The following is a 25,944-nucleotide window of genomic DNA, read 5'->3' as shown; positions in this document are numbered from 1 at the left end:
GTACATATAGGAAATTCTAAAAAATGATTGGAAATTCTTACTAGATACTTCTAGCTACCATTCTTAGCAATTTTAGAATAATGCTGATAGCAGAATCATAAGAACCCATCCTGACAAAAGAAGAAAGGATTAAATCCTTAGAATATCTGTCCAAGACATCTATTTATTTAAACTGTTTATGGAAATCTACAACAGTAAAAGGCCCTCAGCCTGATGCAACTGCTGGCCACACTAAAGAAGTTGTATTATGACTAAGCTATTTTCTGAAGAAACGTTCCTCTTACTGGGTGATTGGGGTTTCCCACAATGACATGTTGTCAGTTCAGCTGTGCCACGTGTTTTCATAAACTGAAATTTCCCCAAGAAGCTGCAATGGATGGTTAAGTCTGATTAAGAAGTGGCACTCTTAGCTTGACTCGGATGCTGCTTCCCCATCTGCTATAATATTTGTACTTTAACACAAGAATTAAATGATAGTTTTCACACTACACCGTTGGGTTCCAAATTTCTAGAATTCTTTTAACTGGGGTAAATTATTTGGAGCTGTCTATTAAGATTCTAGAAGTACTCACTCTTCAACCTTTGCAAGGCTGTGAGGTAAGACAGCAGCCTGAAAATATGGCAGTAACACTGGATAATAAAATATTGGACAAAACTTCACTTGGCTGGTGGAGGACATACTTTACAAAATGATTACGTCATCCTTAAGCCTACACTGCTGGCAGCATTTTAGTATGTTCATCTTCACTTCCATTCCTTTATACATGGCCAAATTAAATGTGCTGCTTGAGGCAAGGTTAATGTTTTGCTTACCCCATTTTCTATTATTGTACGGTTCATACTTTCTCAGTAAGACTGTGCATTTGTTGGAGAACAAACATCAAAACTGTGCAAGACTGTGCACACCATCAGGAAATGTTGGCCTTTGTCCTGCTAACTCACAGTGCCCATCTGTACCCCTAACTTAGCAAGGTAACAGGTGGAATGTGCAATCCCTGACCGTGACAACCCTGACTCCCCAAGAAAATCGTGGAAGCAGAACTAGGACCCTTTCAATTGGAGATACACAAGAAATACACAGCATGGCATTTCAATATTTATTGAAACATTAGGATTCTTGTGTAAAATACGTGTGTTGCAATAATCAATAGAGGAAACAGTGTAATCAGCATTACGAGAGTTGTAAAGAAAGTAAACAATTCAACTATTGTGCTGTTTCATAGGAGATATACTCGAATATAAGTACTGTTCTATTTTGTGCTTCTACTTAGGGTTACCAATTGTAGGGTAGCTAGGGGGGTGAATCTGCCAGAATTCCTGTAGAGTGATCTAACTACACCATTACTAGTGGGTAAATGTTATCTGGGAGCCTGTCTTGGTGGAGAGCTGGACATCATCCATCACAGGAGGTAAACAGGAATGATCTGGAATTCCGGCATGGGGCGACCTCAGCAGTGTCAGCAAAATGCTCCTCTGCTTTAACAAAGGAGTGATGTTTGTATAATAAACTTCACTCATGTAGTCATGCCAAAGCCCCAGTAAGGCCACTATTGTTGATTCTTTCGCAATAGCTCATTCGCTGGGCAGACAATAATAAACAACAGCATTTTGCGTAGTGAACTTAGCCTTTGTACAGAATGTTCAAGGCACTCGATAAAATGCCTATAAAAAAGTGTAAATGTAAGTAAAGCCATTTCAGAGAATATTATTCTGCACAGGCATGCTAGCAAATGTGTGTAAAATGTCAGCGTTTAAGACAAAATAGCAAAACGTGAGCATGTAAAATGGCGGTGTACCTGCTCAGGCCTAAATGTGACCCTATGACACCAACTCCTTAAACGTTAGGTGAGTAAAAGCTTCCTAAAAAGCATGCTATAAAAGATACAGACATGGAAACCTAAAATCCTAAAAAGTATTGTGCACTTTAATAATAAAGGCATACTGAAAGCCAAATTGCATCAAAATCAATATAAAAGCACAAAAAAAGATACTATTTAAAAGTAATTTAGAACAATGAAAAACAGGGCCAAATTAAAAGAAAAATCTGCATTGCTCGAAAATGTCAAATTGTTTAAATGTTCTAAATAGTAGACAAAACATTGCTGTTCCCAGCAACCGCAGACATTGTTCCCGGTCGTACCAATCACACTAGCTGCATAGAGCAAACATGTTCAAATCCAAACCACTCAGCAGTCGCCGAAGGTGGAACTTCCAGCAATAAATCCACAGAGAATGAGGAAGGATATTATTCACCAGGAGCTGAAATATCACAGGAAGGCTCACTCCAAAGTGCACAAGAGACGGAGGAACACAGACTGTGTGCTGTGCAGCCTGAAGGACCAAAAGGACAAGAATCAGTCCGTGTTTAGATATTGGAGCAAGCGTGCGCCAGTGAACTGTAACATTCTCTCATACCACAGGAGCACATGTGGCAGTGCTATCCCCATTTGACCATGTGATGCAACATCCATTGCAGAGCAGATTTACTAAATTCAGAGTCCCAACAAGCAGGAACAGGATCAGCTATAAGCCTCCAAAAATGCTTCCAAACACGGAGTGGATAAGAGATGGAATAACTCCGAAGATCGTGTGGAAGGTGCTGAGCAACCTGGAGCTAATTGTCTCAAAGAAGTGTGCTAGAGTATTAGAAATGTTAAAAATGTGGTGCACTAGATCCCCAAAATGATTTGGGAAATTGGTGCGGAGTAACAACTGTATCTCAGAGGTAGACCTTGCAACCTAGAGATCAAACATCTCCATTGCAAAAGTTAAGGCCACATCCTTCTGAAACAAAGAGGCTTTCAGTCTACTTGAAGCATCAAAGTTCACAATAGAAACCTGAATCAAAGGCTAAACTGTTGCATCCCTAAGTGTGCAGGAAGGTGGAATCAGTTTTTGTGCACAACAGGTCACGACCACAGAAACCGCCACCAGACAGGCAATTCTCGGTCTCATCCCAAAGCAGCCTTGATCATTCAAAATCAAATAGCTGCCATTAGAAATACATCTGAATGCTGGGTGAATCACAGCAGCTGGAGAACCCTTCAGAATACACCAAAGGTTTGCATTGGACACATTACATGCTCCATGGAGCATAATCTTCCTGCAAACTAGAGAATGGCATAGAGCAAGGGTCTCTAACCAGTAGCTCATGAGCAACTGTAGCACTCCAACTACCACTGAGTAGCTCACCTGTGTGCAGCCCAGCTTATTAAATTAGAAAGCTTTTGCTTGGTTGAAATATTATACATATTAACACATTGAAATTATTAACCCTGGGCGAAGCACTATGCTACGCTCGCGGAGTTTGCGAAGTTTTCGCAACTTTGCACTACGTGAGCTGCACGTAGCACAGTGCGAACATGCGTAGTGCAGCGTAGCGTAGTACAGCGGTCATTTTTTTCTTGCTCGCGGTCCTGAACATCATGTTCGCGACCGCGAGCAAGCAAAATGACATCCCGGCGAGATTCTCAATGCAAGGAGGTCAGGTTTCTCATTGTGAGTGGTTGCGCATGCTCGCGACCGCTCTCAATGAGAAACTACCTGTTTGCGTTGAGAAAGCTGCCGCTCGAGTAATAATCTACTCGAGCAGCAGAAAACTACAGCTCGCACTGTGCAAGATGCCGCTTTCAATGCTTGCACAGTGCCGGATGCTTGTCCGCACTGTGCAATCATTGAAAACGCATCTTGCACAGTGCGAAAATGCTACTACGCAGCTCGCGTAGTGCTACGTGAAGTTCGCGTAGTGCAAAGTGCACTTCGCGTAGCTTCCCGTAGCGCTACTACGCGAACTACGCCCAGGGTTAGAAATTATACAGCAGTAATATTAGTAGCTGTTAATGCATTTCATTGACATAAGTAGCTCTCAATACAGAAAAGGTTGGAGACACCTGGCCTAGTATATTCTTGCAGTCTTTACGAAATATTTCAATGGCACCATTCCTACATCTGTATATAAAAGGGAACATTCATGACTCATGTTCAGACCCCTCTCCTAGTGCATCATATCTGCCCACTTGATGGGGTTGTAAATAGTATTTAAAGTGAAACATTGAAATTGGCAGAGAAATAAACACGCATATTAACCAATGGTGTGCAGTCATAATATCGAGTTTTTTATTTTGACTGGACAGAATATCGAGTAAAAAATATAGAATGGACATAATATCGACTAGACATAATAAAGACAACAAAAATATCGATATTAAGGTAAGTTAATATTTATTTTTATTTTTTGTGTAGTATAATTCTGTAGCGGGTTGTGGATTTATAGGGGAATAGGGTGGGGAGTAATTTAATTATAATTAATTAAATATGGTAATTTATTTATTTATATTTATTTAGAATGAATTGTTAATTGATTATTAATTGGTAATTAATTAAAATATAATTGGTAATTAATTATAATTGATTAATTGATAAATATTTTAATTTTAGTAATTTATTTTGTGTAGCGGGTTGTGGGTTTATGGGGGAATAGGGTGAGAAGTAATTTAATTATAATTAATTAAATTTGTTAATTTATTTATTGTTAATTATTTTGAATTAATTGTTAATTAAATAATAATTGGTAATTAATTAAAATATAATTGGTCAATCATTTTAATTGATTAATTGATAAATATGTTAATTTCATTAAATTATTTTCTGTAGCGGGTTGTGGGTTTATAGGGGAATAGGGTGGGAAGTAATTTAATTATAATTAATTAAATATGTCATTTAAGGTATTGGTATTTATTTAGAATTAATTGTTAATTATTTTGTAACAGGTAATTAATTAAAATATAATTGGTAATTACAATTAATTAATTAATTTTTAAATTGTAAATTAATTTATTGTTAATAGGTAATTAATTAGTATTAGTAGGTAATTTTTATACTTAAATAATTTTATTTTGTATTTATAAATAATTATTTAATATATTTTATACAATAGCACAATATTTAAATTATTCTGTAATTGGTATTACTATTTATGTTATTTATATTTATATATGAAGTATTTACTTTCCCTAGTATTGCACTCACTGGAGTTGGAATAGTAATTTTAACCCCTACGCTATCCAACTCTTTCCCTACTGTTGCACTCTCTGGAGTGGGAATAGTAATTTTTACCCCTACGCCTGTGGTTCCCAAAGTGTGCGCCGCGGCGCCCTGGTGCGCCGTGATTAGAAGCCAGGGGCGCTGCGGCGCGGCACAGGATGTGGGTCATTGACATTGCAGCCGAAATTCCTCCCCCTCCTTTGTGCTGCCAGGTCAGGTGATCCTCTTGAAGTGTTTGCTTGACCAGCTGACGGCCCTCGCATATGACACGCAGGGCTTCCACCGCTCTGTTACTGAGGGAACAGCACTCAGCTGCAGCTCAACCAAGCATGGGCGTGCACGCTTTCTGGCTGACTGAGCCGATATTTAAGCAGAATTCCGATCACAATCCTGTGAAACGGAACCGCATCAGTAAGAAAGGTATGTCTATTGTCCCCCATCCCGAGGGACCTATGTCTAAGAGACCTGTTTACGTCTATTTCACAGTGGTGGGGGTTATTACTAATTCGTCTCCTCGTATTCATTTTTAGATCTCTGGAGCCTTTGATTTTTGCGAGCCCAAGTTTAGGAAAATAGGACATTTAATGTAGGATTCCTTTCTCGTATCATATAGCGCAACCTCGACCCAAGGTATTGGAGCACTTTACGTCAGCACCAATTTCAGTACACAAGGGCACATTATTTTGTGTATGTTTTTACAAGTGTCCTGAGTTTTGACTCGTTGTACAGGGGCACTGGCACAGGTGGAGGAGCGGGTGGAGAGCCTACTAGTGACATGAGATTTGGCACATTGTACCAAGACACTGACACACTGATGAATGGGTGGAGCGCTACAAGTGGCACGTGTTGTGGCACATGGTACCGGACACTGCACGTGTGGAGGAATGGGTAGGGAGCCTACTAATGGCCTGGGTTTTGGCATATTGTACACTACAGGGGCACTAGCACTTGTGAATGAATGGTTGGAGTGCCAAGTCGTGACCTGGACTTTGGCACTTTGTATGCGAGTACTGCTCCTGTGCAGGGATAGGTGAAATGCTTTCAAGTGGCCTGAGTTTTGGCACTTTGTTCATTGGCACTGGCCCATGTGGAGGATGTTTCATATGAACGACTGCATAAGTAAGTGCTTCTTGTTGGGTGGGTACAGGGTCAGAGGCCTGGTGGAGAGCGTTGGGTGGATGCAGGGTCAGGGGCATGGTGGAGAGCGTTGCGAAGGAGGGGGCCGGGTCAGGGGCCTGGTGGAGAGCGTTGGGTGGATGCAGGGTCAGGGGCATGGTGGAGAGCGTTGCGAAGGAGGGGGCCGGGTCAGGGGCCTGGTGGAGAGCGTTGGGTGGATGCAGGGTCAGGGGCATGGTGGAGAGCGTTGAGTGGGTGCAGGGTCAGGGGCCTGGTGGAGAGCGTTGGGTGGGTGCAGGGTCAGGGGCCTGGTGGAGAGCGTTGGGTGGGTGAGTGGTGGGTCAGGGGCCTGGTGGAGCGCGTTGGGTGGGTGGGTGGTGGGTCAGGGGCCTGGTGGAGAGCGTTGGGTGGGTGAGTGGTGGGTCAGGGGCCTGGTGGAGAGCGTTGGGTGGGTGAGTGGTGGGTCAGGGGCCTGGTGGAGAGCGTTGGGTGGGTGAGTGGTGGGTCAGGGGCCTGGTGGAGAGCGTTGGGTGGGTGAGTGGTGGGTCAGGGGCCTGGTGGAGAGCGTTGGGTGGGTGAGTGGTGGGTCAGGGGCCTGGTGGAGCGCGTTGGGTGGGTGGGTGCAGGGTCAGGGGCCTGGTGGAGAGCGTTGGGTGGGTGGGTGCAGGGTCAGGGGCCTGGTGGAGAGCGTTGGGTGGGTGAGTGGTGGGTCAGGGGCCTGGTGGAGAGTGTTGGGTGGGTGAGTGGTGGGTCAGGGGCCTGGTGAAGAGTGTTGGGCGGGTGCAGGGTCAGGGGCCTGGTGGAGAGCGTTGGGTGGGTGAGTGGTGGGTCAGGGGCCTGGTGGAGAGCGTTGGGTGGGTGAGTGGTGGGTCAGGGGCCTGGTGGAGAGCTTTGGGTGGGTGAGTGGTGGGTCAGGGGCCTGGTGGAGAGCGTTGGGTGGGTGAGTGGTGGGTCAGGGGCCTGGTGGAGAGCGTTGGGTGGGTGGGTGCAGGGTGTGGGGCCTGGTGGAGAGCGTTGGGTGGGTGGGTGCAGGGTGGGGGGCCTGGTGGAGAGCGTTGGGTGGGTGGGTGCGGGGTCAGGGGCCTGGTGGAGAGCGTTGGGTGGGTGGGTGCGGGGTCAGGGGCCTGGTGGAGCGCGTTGGGTGGGTGGGTGCGGGGTCAGGGGCCTGGTGGAGAGCGTTGGGTGGGTGCAGGGTCAGGGGCCTGGTGGAGAGCGTTGGGTGGGTGAGTGGTGGGTCAGGGGCCTGGTGGAGCGCGTTGGGTGGGTGAGTGGTGGGTCAGGGGCCTGGTGGAGAGCGTTGGGTGGGTGAGTGGTGGGTCAGGGGCCTGGTGGAGAGCGTTGGGTGGGTGAGTGGTGGGTCAGGGGCCTGGTGAAGAGTGTTGGGCGGGTGCAGGGTCAGGGGCCTGGTGGAGAGCGTTGGGTGGGTGAGTGGTGGGTCAGGGGCCTGGTGGAGCGCGTTGGGTGGGTGAGTGGTGGGTCAGGGGCCTGGTGGAGAGCGTTGGGTGGGTGAGTGGTGGGTCAGGGGCCTGGTGGAGAGCGTTGGGTGGGTGAGTGGTGGGTCAGGGGCCTGGTGGAGAGCGTTGGGTGGGTGGGTGCAGGGTGGGGGGCCTGGTGGAGAGCGTTGGGTGGGTGGGTGCAGGGTGGGGGGCCTGGTGGAGAGCGTTGGGTGGGTGGGTGCGGGGTCAGGGGCCTGGTGGAGAGTGTTGGGTGGGTGGGTGCGGGGTCAGGGGCCTGGTGGAGCGCGTTGGGTGGGTGGGTGCGGGGTCAGGGGCCTGGTGGAGAGTGTTGGGTGGGTGGGTGCGGGGTCAGGGGCCTGGTGGAGAGCGTTGGGTGGGTGGGTGCGGGGTCAGGGGCCTGGTGGAGAGTGTTGGGTGGGTGGGTGCGGGGTCAGGGGCCTGGTGGAGAGTGTTGGGTGGGTGGGTGCGGGGTCAGGGGCCTGGTGGAGAGCGTTGGGTGGGTGGGTGCGGGGTCAGGGGCCTGGTGGAGAGCGTTGGGTGGGTGGGTGCAGGGTGGGGGGCCTGGTGGAGAGCGTTGGGTGGGTGGGTGCAGGGTGGGGGCCCTGGTGGAGAGTGTTGGGTGGGTGGGTGCAGGGTCAGGGGCCTGGTGGAGAGCGTTGGGTGGGTGGGTGTAGGGTCAGGGGCCTGGTGGAGAGCGTTGGGTGGGTGGGTGCGGGGTCAGGGGCCTGGTGGAGAGCGTTGGGTGGGTGCAGGGTCAGGGGCCTGGTGGAGAGCGTTGGGTGGGCACCTTATGCTCTGTAGTGATGGCTACTCTCTGAATCCTTCATCAGGTCTAGGCTTGATTCTTCATGTAGACCAGTGGTTCCCTTAAGGGAGCGCCGCGGTACCCGGTCCGCGGGTAAAAAAAATTGGTGGGGAGCCACGGTCAACTGCCAATTAGGTCAAGGGAGCCACGGGTCAAAAAAGTTTGGGAACCACTGCCCTACGCTATCCAACGCTTTCCCTACTTTTGCACTCTCTGGAGTGGGAATAGTAATTTTTACCCCTACGCTATCCAACGCTTTCCCTACTGTTGCACTCTCTGGAGTGGGAATAGCAATTTTTACCCCTACGCTATCCAACGCTTTCCCTACTGTTGCACTCTCTGGAGTGGGAATAGTAATTTTTACCCCTACGCTATCCAACGCTTTCCCTACTGTTGCACTCTCTGGAGTGGGAATAGTAATTTTTACTCTTACGCTATCCAACGCTTTCCCTACTGTTGCACTCTCTGGAGTGGGAATAGTAACTTTAACCTCTACGCTATCCAACTCTTTCCCTACTGTTGCACTCTCTGGAGTGGGAATAGTATTATTACCCCTACGCTATCCAACTCTTTCCCTATTGTTGCACTCTCTGGAGTGGGAATAGTAATTTTAACCCCTATGCTATCCAACGCTTTCCCTACTTTTGCACTCTCTGGAGTGAGAATAGTAATTTTAACCCCTACGCTATCCAACGCTTTCCCTACTTTTGCACTCTCTGGAGTGAGAATAGTAATTTTTAACCCTACACTATCCAACGCTTTCCCTACTGTTACACTCTCTGGAGTGGGAATAGTAATTTTTACCCCTACGCTATCCAACTTTTTCCCTACTGTTGCACTCTCTGGAGCTGGAATAGTAACTTTAACCTCTACGCTATCCAACGCTTTCCCTACTGTTGCACTCTCTGGAGTGGGAATAGTAACTTTAACCCCTACGCTATCCAACGCTTTCCCTACTGTTGCACTCTCTGGAGTGGGAATAGTAATTTTTACCCCTACGCTATCCAACTCTTTCCCTACTGTTGCACTCTCTAGAGTGGGAATAGTAACTTTAACCCCTACACTATCCAACGCTTTCCCTACTGTTGCACTCTTTGGAGTGGGAATAGTAATTTTTACCCCTACGCTATCCAACTCTTTCCCTACTGTTGCACTCTCTGGAGTTGGAATAGTAATTTTAACCCCTACGCTATCCAACGCTTTCCCTACTGTTGCATTCTCTGGAGTGGGAATAGTAATTTTTACCCCTATGCTATCCAACGCTTTCTCTCCTGTTGCACTCACTGGAGTCGTTACAGTAAATTTAAACCTCTTGCTATACTACGGTAAAAATATTGTATATGTTTTGTTAATAATATGTATATATATATGTGTGTATTAAAATTTTTTTTTTTTTAAAGTTATATTAATTATTTTTTAATGTTACGTTTATTTAAGTATTTTAAATAAGTAAAACATAATTTTATTCATTATTATATTACTTTTAAATTACTTTTAAGACATTTAAAAAAATCGATATTTTGACAGTCTATATTTTTTACACTCGATATTTTGGAGTCGATATTTTTGTACTTACCTGTTTGCAGATAGGAAGTCGATATTTTGTAGTCGATATTTTGACCTCGATATTTTGTCATCTTGATATTGTGACTGTCGATATTCTGTCAGTGATCCTTAACCAATATGCTGATGGAATTTCTGCATAAGTGAATGGTCATTCTTCCAACTTTTCTATGTGTAACATAGTGTATGTTATGTGCTTCCTAGCCACAGTGGTCTGTTGTTTAGTTAAATTGTTCAGTAGAAACAAGCTACTGGCATTTAGGTGCTTCCATGGGATGTGACCGGATTGAGCATCTGTAGAGTCCAACTTAGTAGCATAATAGGCCTAACTTATGGTTGCAAATGTTGCTAAGAGGACATATCACTTTGTATGATGCCGATATCAGAAGATACCATGTTACCCAGAGAAGATATTCTAGTGGATAAGGTGGCAATACCATTGTCTACTACTGCTAGAGCTTTTTCTAAATGAACTCTGTCAATCTCACAGAGTCTCTCAGCAGCTTCCTGCTGTGAAACTTTCCCCACTTCACTGTATATTTCATACAGAAACCAATTTTGGCGTGGTTTTCAATGACGTAGCTAAAAATCCTGTAGACACATGTCATCAGAAAGAAAGGACATGTGCTGTATCACCTCAGACAATGTTATATGTTTTAATTACTCTAGGCACAACTTTCTAATGCTGTATGTTGTTTCCACGGCTGCATGTTGTGTCTGCACGTAACATGGGTCTAGCCTATTAATCCTAAACCCCTTCCAGTTGCCTTGAAAACGTGCCTGACATCCATTAGTATCTAATGACCAGACTAACCATCCCTCTGGATTTGAATGTGAAGAATGGTATGCCCCATTTCTAAGCATGTTGCTAAACATTTTCTCCTTGTAATTTGTGAACTGTTGCCAATTCTCAAAACGTGCAAATGTGGGAATATTTGGTGTATTTATTTTGGCTAGGTAGAGACAGGATGTCTGCTGCACAGTTTTATTCAGGCAAATCAGTTGACGTGGTATGAGGCATGCTCTAACTAAAGCCTTGTTCCCCAGAATATGCCAATCTTTCCCCCATATAACTTTTAAAGCAATAGTGTCTCCCTAAAAGTCATACCATCCTGTCCACAACTGGTAATTAAAAGATGGAGACTAAATCAACATTGTATCAGGGAGCATAATTTTCTTAGATGGAGAAGGTGTCAATTTATAATAATACAACACTGGGTCTGTTGTATCGTGGCCAGAAAAGTATGAAAATGTCTGTGCAAATGTTTTCGAGCTACCCTGTGGTGGCGTAGGGCAGTGTTCCCATGTGTGTAATTAAATCCAGCAGGAGGAATACTTGCTTGATGTCACAAAACCAATCCAATAGAAGAGGAAAAGTAATTAAATTGTAATCCAAATGTATATCAATGGAGGGATAAACTATGGGGCACATGCATCAAAATAAGGAATTGCGAATCCGTGATAGCGATTTTTTAGAAATCACTATTTAGGAATCGCAGTTCCTTATGCATGTAGGAATCGCTAAAAAAATTGCGATTCCTACAAATTCCTTAATTGCGAATTGCAAATTGCGATTTGCAATTATTGAATCGCTTCCCATTTGCGAGGACCAAATAGGTACTCACAAATTGCGCATGCAATTTCAGGGGTGCAAGGGAACCAAAAGGCCACCCTGATGCACCCCTCAAATTGGCATGTGAGCACATGTGGTGCGCACTTATGCCCCAAGGGCATGTGTGTGCGCCACTTGGCACTTTGAAAAATGCACTTTTGTGCATTTTTCAAAGTTTTTGCAAATTACCATCAACTTGAAGTTGTTGGTAATTTGTGATTCCAAATTGCGAAATCACAATTTGGAAGTGCATGATGCATTGCATTTAGGGAATCGTAATTTGCGATTTCCTAAATGCATTGATAATGTAGGTAATCGCAAAATTTTGGTTGATGCATCCCAAATGCAAAAATACCAGTCGTAAATGGGCCGATTCGTAGAATCGTTCCGTTTGCGACCGGTATTTTCAATGATGCTTGTGCCCCTATTTTTTTTGAGCCATATGTAAAATACAAGGGGTCCCCTTTGTTAAAGTGGATATGGGTCTGATGTATTCGAAAAGAAGGCATCACTGTCAATAAAGTTGTCTAAGGCTTTTTGGACAAAATTCAGGAGGTTGGTGGAGCTATGCAAAACTGGTGGATGACTCTAAAGGTGGTACATTATGGTCTTTCCGACGCCGAGCTTGCCGTGGGTAGGAGTCAGAGACGCCCGCTGAGGGAGACAACTTGCTCCCTTGCTTAACAGGCAAGCCGACGTCGATGGGGCCCAGACCTTAGACTGATTAGGTTGGAGTATGGTACGATTAGTGACCGTACCATTCAGCGATAAGACGCTGTTCACCTTGACGACGAAGGTACAGCGGGTACACGGGCAATAGGCCTGGCACCTGCAACAACAAACCTAGATTGTTTTTTGCACATCATATGGTCCTGAAGAAGCGCGATTGGATCCACTAGGGGCCACCAGACGCGCGAAACATGTCGACCGAATAATTTGTTTACCCCCACTTGAGCACCTACCCTGAGAGCAGCGTTTAGTCAAACAACCACCCCTATTATTTATTTCATAGGGAAACTCCACGGTCTACCCCCTTTTAATTAACCTTACAGACCCCTGAATAAACTAGTTTGAGGATACTGTACGGTTATTTTAACTTCCTCACACTCACTACTAATTTTTGCTAGGCCCCCAGACTCCCATGCACAACTGCGGCATCTCCCAAAAAAGAACTCCGCCAAAGAGCCCCCTTGTGGGGCCCGTGAGGGACTACAGCGCCGCCCACATGAGGAGCAATGCCCAATGATGATCCAGGGCTATCATAAGATTGTCTGAGGGCACTAGGTTACCAAGGAGTAGCATTCACTTCACTCCACGCATTTCTTACAACTCCACCTGTAAGTCCAGAACAAGAGCAAATCCATTCCCCCATACTTATCTCTATTTCTCTAACTTTTCTTTTGGAGCATCCTACATTTAGGTATACTCCCCTTGAGGAACCTTTGACCCTATTTGTGTTGACACGTTACATTATGGTAGACACCATCATTGTCTGTTTGCAGAATTTAAATCTGTGTTTCCGTATGTGACGATTGTATTGCATTTGTTGATGTAACAGGAAGAAGCCCCAGCCAGGGAGAAGAAGCTTCATCATTGTTCAAAGCTTCCAACAGGACCTATGTAGGGTAGTGAGAGGTGACAGGTAACTATCTAGGAGCCCCAGGGCCTGTAATGTAGAACCAGCCACATAAATGGTTTGATGAGATTTATAGACACAAATCACTTTGTGCTTGCTACCAGCAAGGGATGGTAAAAGTACAGTTCTTGTACCTTCAGCAGCCAGGACAGGTATAGGTGCTCTGTAGGATGGCCCAAATACCTTCTTGACCGCAATTTCCTCCCAGACCATATCACCGATCTTTGGAATCCAAACAGGAGTTGCTGGTGCTTTCTTCACTTCATTAGTGGCGGAATGTTTCATTTGGACATTGCTCTGTGCTCCTTGGAAGTCATTCAGTTCCTGTAAAACATCACAAAATTCACTGATATCAAAAGGCATGTCTGCTGTTACTGTACAGGGACTGTTAAGAACAGAGAGAGAGAAAGGGAAATATGATGGACCCACTTTTGGTCCCCTTACAGTATATCAATAAACAACGAAAGAGTGATTCCAAATAATGGGGCTTACCTAAGGAGTCACAACTGTGTTTATAAAAAGAACCTTCACTCACCAACCTAATTGGTCACTTGCTTCATCATAAGGTTCCCACCCGAGGGGCCGAATGCCTCTTGGGTGTGTTGCAACGCCTGATTTCAGCGGAGCGGGGTTTTTGTGGAATGTGCAGTAAATGTGCAAAAAATAGTGAATATTAAAATTGCCTTTACTTGTCCTGAACAATTTTAATGATGGGAAAGTAAGGCAAAGTTAAAAATTATTGATGGTGGATGTATTAGCTGGTTAAATTGACCAGTGGCATCCTAAAGTGAATATGTGATGGCCAAAAATGAGACAGATAAATTGTTGATATTAAAGAAAAAACAAATTAGAACGGATCTTCATGGACACTTTCTATTACAACATTTGAGGGCAGAAACAATACCAGGAGGTCTGCAAATCAAGAACCTCCCAGTGATTTTTATAGAGGATCCACTTTATAAAAAAGGATACAGCTTTCTAGAGACCAAGTGCAGTAGAGATCTGATCACAGGTGGCTGGTGACATTTGTAAGTGGTAGGGCATAGAATTTGTGGCTGGGGGCACCACGGCGAGCGACCGAAGGGGGGAAACATTCTGCAGTACAAGAAAATGCAGGTGTACATTTCCAAGCAGCAACATGTGCCACTGAACAACAGTTATTCTGGGGCATATAATGATAATTAATGTTATGGTCAATTAGGCACAGACTGTAAAGGGTCCTGTGAGCTCTGCAACAGTGCAAATATTTCTGGAAAAATATACACAATTCCCTTCCTATTAGTCAGCATTTTACTGACTGGTGTATATAGTCACTATTTTAAAGTGTTTCATTCTGCCTACTGTATGCCATTACATTTTTTGGGGGGTGGTGGGTGGCACAAGGTGCTGAAATTAGCCTGAATGTCTTAACTGCAAAGCAGAGTACAAGAAAACTGTTAATCCCGAAACAGTCCCCTAAATTACAACTACAGCTCAGTCATAATAAAAACTACTCACACTGATGGCGAACCCCATGTAACATCGAGGCAGCAGCTGCTGCTCAACAAACGGGGATTATAATTGAGCAGGCCCAGGCCCCAAGCCTGACCGCCCCTGGGCACACCCTCACTGGCACACATTTGTTTTCTCCTGCAGAGGTGTATCGTAATCGTACCATCCTGATAAGATACACAATTAACCCGGCTTGAGAGAACATGTGTGACCCTGTGCCCCTTGGGCCTGAGCCTGGCGCAGATTTCTGAGGGCAGAGAGTGGAGACAATCGTGGAGAAGGGGGTGCAATGGAGTAACAGTGTCCTCTGCTCCTGGCAGACTGCAGGCTCGCTTGCACCAGGCCTGCCCATGCCTCACTACTTGGGAGTCAGTCTGCAGCTATTGGATGTTATCACTGACTTCAGGCAAGCAGGGTTGACTTTGGAAGCCAGCGGTTTGTAGCTCTGCTCCATCGCATTGGAAACGTTTTCCTGGTAATGGTGAGCCCCACCACCAATAAAAGGCAGCACACAGTGATGGCTGCTACCAGCTAGATAACCAGTAGGTGTGCATTATTGGCGCTACGTGAACATGATTCTGACCAGTGACAGCAGCAAGAGGAGCTGGAAATAGTTCTGCTACACACACCCCCCACAACACTGTACACTTCCCTCCATTACAGGCCAGTTACATCTTGAGCATCAGCAATCAATTCTTTCTCTCGCTCGTTGGCTTCAAATGCGCAGCCGCTGACTGAGCAAGTCACAGCTTATTTTTTAATACAACAGCGCGCGCACAACTTCATATTGAAACATGAAGTGTCTTGGCTGTTTGTAACTCAAATCAAAGAAAATGTTTTTGCATATTACTAGTTTGATTCACACTAGTAAAATGCAAAAACATTTTCTTTGATTTAAATTACAAACAACAAAGACGCTTTAAATACATTTTGATTCTCCATTGATTTTGCATTCCGAGTGATCAGATTTCCTTTGGCAGCGAAGGACAAGCACTAGTGTTGCACCATATTTTAATTTTCACCATTTCGGATATTAGGAAGTAAAACTTGACTTACTTTGAATGCCAATGCTACTGCCACTGCTGACTTCCAGATCAGGACGGACGACGGAGCAGGAAAGCTATGACTCATCGTCTCTCCCTCTCCCTCTTGCGTCATGAGATGGCAGGGGAGGTATAAAGACAGCAGCCTGCTTTACCCCTCATAAGTCCGCCCCCTCTTGTGATGACGAGTGTTTAATAGTTGCAAGAGCCACCCACTCCCTTGTTTTTCCTATAAGCTTGACAATCCCCCTGCCATTGAAATGAATGGAGTTCTCGAACTCCTCCCACAGCCATTGTGTAAGCGCCCAAAAATAACCCCTATTCACGGCATTCAAAGTCGGCACACGCCCTCTGCCATGATGTCACTGCTCTAGTTTGTGCCTGCTGGTCGAAGAATACCTCGCCCAGCAGGCATGCGAAGCAGGACTGTACTTTCAAAGTTGCTCACAGCTGCCATAAATATTACTTATGAGAGCAGCAAGTAACCACAATTAAATCAGTTCCAGCTGCCTTTTTGTAATTCTTTTCTTGACTCTCCCCCAAGGGTGGCAGGGCAACGCCCATTTCGCCCATTAACACCAGCCGCCCCTGGATCTGATGGTTCTGACAGTGGAGACCCCACAACGGATTTCAAAACAACAACTAGAGGAAATAGAGAGTCTGGAATCTGAAATTAAATCTAACCAACTGATAACCGACTCGAAGACCTTACTAGAGAAAGTGGACAAAGAGATATCAGAATTTAGAGATTATATGATTAATCAAACAGGGAACCAATTTGAGAAGGACAGAAGTAATTTTATCTTTGAAAAAGTCTATCCATATCTACAGTCTGTTTTTTACTCAAGACCTGAGTCACGTAGACACCTCCAAGAAATTCAAGGGAGGTCAGAAAATGATTTCATAACATTTTCCGATACTTCATCTTCCTCAAGTGGCAGTGAGGGAGAAAGCGCGGACACACATAGAATTACGAATTGAAGAGGGTCCTTCCAACAACAACAAGTGCCTTTTTTTAGGGAGAGGCAAACAAAGAGCACGGGGACGTTCAAGATACAACCAGCAACCATGGGAAATGTCTACCTGTCCACAGATCTACAAGAACTAAGATTATCACCAATATACATTCTGTCTCAAAAAACATTAACAAAAGAGCATCAATTTTGTAAGGTTAAAGACAGAAACAATCAAATTCTGCCAAAAAATAAGATTAAAAACTTTTTTGCTGACAATCCATATAACCAAACCGTAGAGATAACAGGCCCAAGAAAGAAATCTGTATTTTGTCAACCAATTAATAACATTCCTCGGTGCTAACCTTTGAAAAAACTATCAGCAATAACAAAAATGGAAAAAAAGATGGGTCAAATACAATACATTTAAATCTGAAATGGAAGCCCTAAATAATCTAAAATATGACACTTCTATTATAATAAAACAGGCCGACAAAGGTGGTTCTATTGTCGTCTGGGACACATTGGAATACACCTCAGAAGTCATGAGGCAACTAGGACACATCAAGTGTTATAGAACAATTGTAAAAGATCCAACACCAGACCTGAAAAGCCAACTTCATCTGATCCTGGAAAAGGGGTATACTCAAGGTTTCTTTGGAAAAAAGGAACACGACTATATACAAAGTAAGATCCCAAGGATCCCTGTTTTATGTGCTTCCTAAAGTTCAGAAAAATGAAACATCCCCACACGGAAGACCCATCGTTTCAGGGTGTGAATCACTTATGGAGCCAATCTCAAAATTTGTTGATTACTTTCTGAAACCATTCATGGCTCAGGTAAAATCTTTTTTAAGAGATACAACTAACTTTCTAAATAAATTAACAACAATTGAATTCGAAGAAAATGTACACCATATAGTTATACATGGTATCATTATATACCCAGATTCCCCAGGATGAAGGTCTTGAAGTGATTGCGTCATTTATTGAAAGTAGAGAAAGGTCCACACAAGTTCCCACTGAATTCATTATGGAACTGGCAATGTTTTGCACTCAGAAAGAAATATTTCAACTTTAATGGGGAGTTCCACTATCAAGTGAGAGGAGAAGCAATGGGGAGTCCCTTTGCCCCAGACCTAGCCGTGTTATTCATGGCAAAATATGAAGACAAATTCATCTACGACAATAACCCCTTTTCAGAATTCATTGGAAATTGGCAATGTTTTTATGGTATGCACTGGTAATGAGGAAAATCTAGGCAAATTCCATGAATGGCTGAACAATCGCAGACAAGAGATTAAGTTCAGCATAAATGATTCAAGGGCGAAAATGTCTTTCCTAGATGTAGAGGTATACCCTGCTGAAGGGGGTCTGGTCAAAACTTTGTTTAAAAAACAAACAGACCGCAAGAAGGCTCTGCTTCTCCTAAGTAATCACCCCAGGAATTTAAAGGAAAACCTGCCTTATGGGCAATACCTTAGAATAAGAAGGAATTGCCACTACAAAGATGAATATATGTTGCACGCCACAAAGGTAACAGAAAATTTAAAAGTGCGCGGGTACCCAAAACTTAGAGGTCCAACAGTTAAAACTTTTGAACGCAATTAGATAGTACAACTAGTGTTGTACAAAAAAGACACGATTATACATCGGTTTGCGTCTCAATGTATAGTAGGAAGAGATTAGAGTATTACAGAACATGGCCGCACCACTGACACCACCAAAAATTAGACTTGGGCCATCATCATTCAAAAAAAGAGAGGAGTGCGCAATGATTTTATCTCTGGTTTGTTCACAGCCTCAAAGGAACAATAGGGCATATTACCAACAACTAGCGGTAATTATCGCTATGTTGGTTTAGCGGCGATATTTTTATCGCCGAGCTGCGACGATTTTTATCGCTTAGGAACCTTGCTATTATAAAGGTTTATCTCCTAAGCGATAAAAATCGGCCGAAATGCATGAATATCGCTGAAAAGTAAGCGATATTCATGCATTACTGAGCTAATGCTCTTAGCCATGTTATCCACCTACCATTGGATAACATGGCTAAGAACTGCTCAGGGGCAGGTGTTAGCTTTTGGAGATATTTGCGCTTAGCGCGAATATCTCCAAAAGTTGGTAATAGGAGATAGCGATGTTAGCGACTGTTTCCAGTCGCTAACATCTTGGCACGCCCACTTTGCATGTCATTAGTGATAAATATCACTGACATGCTAAGCGGGGCCCAAGATGGTCGCTATCTCCTACTAGCTGTCGCTAACTGGTGTTAGCGACAGCTAGGTAAAAGGGAGATAATTTTATCTCCGCTTTCTTGGCTTTTAAAGCCAAAATAGCGGAGATAAACCCCCTTGATAATATGCCCCAATAACATTATATTGAAAAATACAATGCATCTCAACCACAGTGAAATTGCGACCACCAACAGGAAGGTGCAACTTGTGAAACAAATAGACTATAAGTACAATATTGATCAGTAATAGTAATATTCAACATAATCACACCTGAGTTTCTATTATTAAATCGCGAGGGCATCCAAAATAAAAAAGACGCATAGGAACCGATAGGTGACTATTACAGCTTGATTAAGTTGTGACGTTTGAAAAAACACTACAGATCCCAAAGAGCCCCACGGCCTGTTCAACAATACGATGAAATTGCGAGAGGCTGCGCTACATTAATAAAGCAATTTTTTATACACGGGAGCAGTACCAAAATAGAAATGATTGACCATGATTGCAATTATGACGTCTAACAACAGACAGTCGGGACTGTATACAATAGATGGACACAGACAAAGACACTTCAACTCACAGACATCTCTACTTCCAGAAGTACATCATGGTTTAAACACGCACGTATCGTGCACCACTTCGGAGAACGCGGAAGCCATTATGCGTCCCGGTATTGTTTGGACAAGAAAACTACAAAAAAGGTAAATACCTCACCTGAACCTTCCTCCCCCCTCTTTTGATGGAGCCAGACAACGGTTACAACAGTAGCTAAAGCAGTGTAATTTAAATTGCAGGTCCCCTTCGAGTATTTAAATGTGAACACACATGAATCCAAAAATGAGCAGTGGCGGAGTGAAACCTCCAGTCAAGTGAGTAAATGTGCCATACGATTACACACTCAAATATAGTATAGATAAAGATATGTGGATTTCAATAGTTTTTCTATGTTGTTTGTAGGCGACGCCAAAAGGACAATCAACAGTCCAAGCGAGACGAGCGTCGTGAGGAGACAGGAATGCTTGTCTTCCGCTAGGGTCCATAGATTTATGAACATAGAGTGGTGTTGTAATTGGCATTAATAGGATGGATGGTCCAATTGGAGTCTCTTCTCTGTTTTTAGATACAGGCACCAACATTGTTTTTTCGTTATTTCGGAACAGCTAGACTAAGTTAAGGTAAGCGGTACCGACCTCTAAGTGTGAACAGAGGAACATCTGGGCATCTAGAGTGAATTTAGGACCATTTTTGTTTGTTTTTCAACTGCATGGTCCTGATGAGAACACTACAAATTGGAAAGAGTTCGAAACGCGTAGACCAGTTTTTTGTTTCAGCCATAACAGTATCAAAGAAAGTCTAAACTGTGTGACTTTTCTGTATATATATATATATGTTGTAAAATTAAGTCCTATGGCTTACAATTGAAAAAGGTCAAAACGTTTCAAGAAGAAATGTAAAAATTTAGGGCAAATGTTTTGTGTGTGGCGAATGAATGAGAACACAGTATGAAGAGAATATGAGACTGTATAAATGGAAGAATGGTAGATGGATGTTGAATATTTTATCAAATAGGAGTTTTGTGTAGGTGTAATGGTAAAAGATTGATGGATTTGCACAAAATGTTACATTTTGATATGTGAGTAAAACAAATAAAAGAAAAAGATTTATTTCAGAGAGAAAAAGAAGTCTATGGTGCATGTTGTTAGAATTTCAATATGGACTCTCTAAAGAATGAGTTGGAGGAAGGTAGCAGTATTGGCATTTATTCAGTTCTTTTCTCAAGCATGGTCAGAGCACACTCCCTGTTCAGAAGCAATGTCCGCAATATCCATGGCATGTTTGACTTTGATGCCTGCTGCCTTCTTCTTTTTTAATTGATGCTTGGACTGTGTAGGGTTTTCTTCCTTTTTTATTATCAAGTCAGAAGAGCGTTGTGGGTCCTTCTTTGGTTTCACATACTCCTCTGATCTGTCCTCTGATCATCATGCTCTCACCGAGACCTTCTCAGGTGACTCGTGAAAGGAACGAGATCGACGTGTATCTATATCCTGATAACTATCAGGAATTTTAATTGTATCAAGGTTGTGCAGGTTGTATTGCTTGTCTGACGACTCCTATTGAGGAGATCCATTATATGTTTATTTTTTCTTATCATCCCATGTCTTCTTAGAAAACTTGTGTGCTGTATTTGAGTTATCCTTTTCAGGATTACCCTTAATCTGTGGTTTAAGAGGTTTTGCACCCAAATTATCTCTGCCTATTAATGCATAGGTTTCCTCAATTTTAGGTAATTCGCACTCCTGGTCTCCCAGAGCAACCTGCGAATGTCACTGGCGTATAGCCAACGCTGCTGTTTCCCCTTTTATATTGTTTAACATTTTTGCAAATACTGTGGCAAAAATGCCCATCGGTTTCATCCCCAAATCCAAGGCAGGGGCTGCCGCGTACCTCATTTTCCATCTGTTTGAGCACCTCAGGAAAAACAGCTTATATGGGTGTGCAGTGTGTTTTAGTATATACTGCGGCTCAAACTCTGCCCTATGTGGCGCAATCTTCCATTGAGGGAACCATCCCTCATTGGCAAGCACATTGTGAGAATTCTATGTTTTTCTTGGAGTCACATATGGTAAAACACTGCGTCAAGCTGACTTGTTTTTTGTGCAGTCTAGAACGGAATCTCTTCTTGTCTCCTGGGAACCTTACCCATGACTGCATTAATGGTCACTGGACTAATTCGAGGCATAGCCAATTGTGGTTGTGCAGCCTAAACAGCCCTTGTGTGATTTATTGTCATTGTTCGCATCACCTATTGTGTCAAACATCTACATATTCTGACTAAATCTCTATACAGTGTACGTAGCTACACTGCTGTCAGATTTGCTATATCTGGGTAGGGTGTATAATGCATAGAACTGGCCATTTTGCTCCCTCATTGCTAAGGGTACCCAGTCTAACATTGTTTCTGATATCTGGTAGGAAACCTTCAAACCAATTTTGGTATTCTTGAAATGTTAATGGTATTTCTGGTGCTTCTTAATAGAACTGCAGCTACAGTGTAAGCATGAACATGTCTTTACTGTGCATTTACTGCTGGGAATGTAACCCATGAATAGAATACCTCTATCCTGTATGCTTCCTTGGGCCTCTACCATGAAGGCCACTTCTCCTCTCGTCAGGGAGAGCCCACATGGTTCTAACATCTTTGTGAATATATGTCTGCAGTTCACCGGTATGTTAACTGGTGCTGCATTAGCCATTTGAATATGTGGAATTCAGAGAGGGTACCTCTGTGGGGGGGGGGGGGCATCTTTAAAGGTTCAAGCTTGCACAACCTACAGATAATAAAGAGGAGGTCCCTACTCAACTGAGGGGGATTTTTCCTTAACACCAGGGATGTCTCTAGTTAGTGAGTAGGATTCTTTGGGTACACAAAAGAAAATGAATCGGGCTATATATTAAACTAGCAGCCCGTCCCGACGTTGTCTGGGAGCAATTATGGCTCAGGCCCCCCGCCCGCCCTGACGTTGTGTAACCTGCCCACCTCACTGGTCACGTCACTTTTTCCTGCTGTAATGCCCCGTTTGGTACCTGCCCACGTCACTTGCCACGTCACTTTTTCATCCTGTAATGGCCCGTTTGCTACCCGCTCCACTTTGTATGCTTTTGTCCCCAGCACACGTTTGTTTTTCCTCCTGTTAACCTGCCCACGTCACTTTTTCCTCCTGTAATGGCCCGTTTCACTTTTTCGTCCTGTAATGGCCCGTTTGCTCCCCGCTCCACTTTGTACGCTTTTGTCACTTGCACATGTTTGTTTTTCCTTCTGTTAACCTGCCCACGTTACTTTTTCCTGCACACGTTTGTTTTTCCTCCGGTACCTGTGGCTCGCTCACCGCTCCTCCCATTTCTTTTTCCTCCTGTTAACCTGCCCACGTTACTTTTTCCTGCACACGTTTGTTTTTCCTCCTTTACCTGTGGCTCGCTCACTGCTCCTGCCCACCGCCGCTCCTCCTTCACGTTGCTGACTGGTAACTTGGCGCCCTACTTCATCTGCCGCTGAGCGCTCCTCCCCGCTGCCGCTCCTCACTGTCTGCCCGCCGATCCTCTCCGCCTGTCCGCCGGTCATGTCCGCTGCTCCTCTGATCTCCGCCGCTCCTCATCACTGCTCCTCCCCGCGCTGATCTCCGCCGCTCCTGTACGCCGCTCCTCGCGTGTATGCCGCACCTGATGTCAGCACGCACGTTGCGGCCGGCGCTACTTCAGAAGGGACTACTTTTCTTTTAACTTATATTTTTTACTAACATATTTATTTTTAATTTATATAGCCTATGTCCATCTGCACACCCTGAGGATTACAACGATGTATCGGGTGTGTGGATTGGCGCTGTGGTTCCCGAGTTTACCTGGCTCAAAGGTTTGTGTTCTCTCTTTATGATAGTAGTATAGACTAGCAGCCCAGCCCAACGTTGTCCGGGGCAGAAGAGGGCTGGGGGCAGCACCGCTGCAGGAGACGCGCAGCAGAGCAGCCAGAAGCGGGAGCAGCAGAGCGTACTCACCAGCATCACGTGCGCAGGGTGTTGTTTCCTTGCTCCTGTTTCCTTGCTCATGGCCGCTTCTGCCCACGCTCCTGTCCGCTCTTGGTATTTCGAACTCCGGTGGCTGTCGGTACGGCGCTCCTGTCCTGCCCGCTTCTGGCCACGCTCCTGTCCGCCGCTTCTGCCCACGCTCCTGTCCTGCCCGCTTCTGGCCACCCTCCTGTCCACCGCTTCTCCCCACGCTCCTGTCCGCTCTTGGCATGTCGGACTCTGGAGGCTGTCGGTTTAGTCGCTCCTGTCCTGCCCGCTTCTGGCCACGCTCCTGTCCACTCTTGGCTCCTCACCGACCACTTTACTACTTTACTAAAATGGCGGACTCGTGATTTTGATGACAGCACGCATAAAACGCACACGCCCACCTCAGACATGGCGCTACTTCCAAGGGACAACTTTGTGAAAGAACGTACTTTGCCCTTCTAAGGTATATTTTTTATGTTATATTGCCTATGTCCATCTGCTTACCCTGACGTTTCCAATGATGTATTGTGTGTGTTGATTGGTGCTGTGGTTCCCGAGTTTACCCGCCTCAAAGGTTCCCAGTTCTCTCTTTATAATAGTAGTATAGATAAGAACCCAGGGTAGAACATTGTTGGTGCAATGTAGTACAGTTCATACTCTCTCAGTAAAACTGTGCTTTTGTTGGACAAAATAAACATCAAAACTGTGCAAGACTGATTCTACGCATACCATCCGGATAAGCTGGCGTTAATCCTGCTAGCTCACAGTGCTCCATCAGTACCCCTACCCTAGCAAGGTACAGGTGGAATGTGTAACCTCAAAACATGACAACCCTGACTCCCAAAGGACTCATGCATACCCAAGGAGAGCTACAAGAAATACACAATGTGGCATTTAAATATTAATTGAAGCATTATGAATTTTTTGTAAAATACTTGCACTGCAATAATCAATAGAAGGAAACAGAATAGTGAAATCAGCATTACAAGAATGGCAAAGAAAAATAATCAATTCAATAATTGTGCTGTTACATAGGATATACGCTTGCATATTAGTACTGTTATATTTTGTGCTACTACCTAGCGCTACCTACCCTAGTGTGTCTAGGGTGGGTGAATCCCACCTACTCCCCCATTACCTGTGGGTAATTGTCATCAGGGAGCTTGTCGATGTGGAGATCTGGCCATGATCCCTCGCAGGAGTTAAAAAGGAATCAGCTGGGCAACAAATCTGGCATTAGGTGACCTCAGCAGTGTCAGAGAAATGCTTCTTTACCTTAACAAAGGAGCCATGTTGCTTATATAATAAACGTCATTCATGTAATCATGTTGAAGCTCTAGTAAGGCTTCTATTGTTGACTCTTTAATAACAAACAACAGCATTTTGTGTAGTGAACTTAGCCCTTGTACAGAATGTTCAAGGCACTCGAATGTTCAAGGCACTCGATAATATGCCTACGAAGAAGTGTAAATGTTAGCAAAATCATTTCAGAGAATATTATCCTGCACAGGCACACAAGCAAATGTATGTCAAATGTCACCGTTTAAGAAAAGATGGCAACTTTAAAACATGTACATGTAAAATGGTGGTGTTACTATTCGGGCCTAAGTGTGACCACATAACACTATGAAAGAGACAATATTAACAATATGGATTTAAATATTTGTACAAGCAGTATAATACCTCCTAAAACAGGTGATTTGAAACTTGGCAAAACAACATTTATGCCATCTTTACGAGTTAAGGGACAAATTCCAGATGTGCACTAGGATCAGAATTATGAGCTATGATATAATTATCATACACTCACAGTTGTTCTCTGATAAATTCCTACAGGGCAAATCTACAGAACTTTATTGGGTAAAGGTCTCAGAAAAGAAGGCAAAAAATGTGGAATTCGAGGGCATATGTAAAAAGAAGTAGCGGAGTGAGGCATGAGGCGTCATGGCTTAATGCCTTATTCCACCACTTCAGAAACTCAAGGCTACACCGTGTTAACAAGAATATGGTGCAACCTTGCGTTTCCGCCTGCGCTGGCGCTCCACTTAGCTGCCTAGTGCCAATGCAGGCACTCTTACACCATAGTGCAGGGGTGTCTGCGTGCAGGGGAAGATTGCTTATGTGTAAGAAGGTGTTTCTTCCTGCACATAAACAATTATTTTGCCACTTCTATGTGTGCTGCTTAATGCAGCACACATGAAAGTTACTAAATGTCCTTTTTTTAACGTTTGTTTATGTGCTGGAACGGACACCTTCCTACACATAAACAATCCAAGGCATTTTGCTTTTTCCATGTGTGCTGCAGAAGGAACAACACATGCAAAAAGCAAAAACTAGCAGAAATAAAGCATTTCTCCTGGTTTCGGCAAGTTAAGACCAGGTTTTCCCTAGGCTTATTTTTGGTGCTGGCTCCTATTTACGCCACCCTTGTAACTATGGCG

The 25,944-nt window shown here is 44.2% G+C and overlaps 1 protein-coding gene across 1 annotated transcript in view; it reads left to right on the top strand.

Annotated features, from left to right (window-relative positions):
• The window catches only part of SV2B (synaptic vesicle glycoprotein 2B), a 624,280-nt gene that overhangs the window by 585,132 nt on the left and 13,204 nt on the right, over positions 1 to 25,944 (top strand). The window lies entirely within an intron of this gene.

Source organism: Lissotriton helveticus, chromosome 3_1, assembly GCF_964261635.1.
Source record: "Lissotriton helveticus chromosome 3_1, aLisHel1.1, whole genome shotgun sequence".
Taxonomy (NCBI): Eukaryota; Metazoa; Chordata; class Amphibia; order Caudata; family Salamandridae; genus Lissotriton; species Lissotriton helveticus.
The sequence above is the reverse complement of the archived record's forward strand: the minus strand, read 5'-3'. Positions and strand labels throughout refer to the sequence as shown.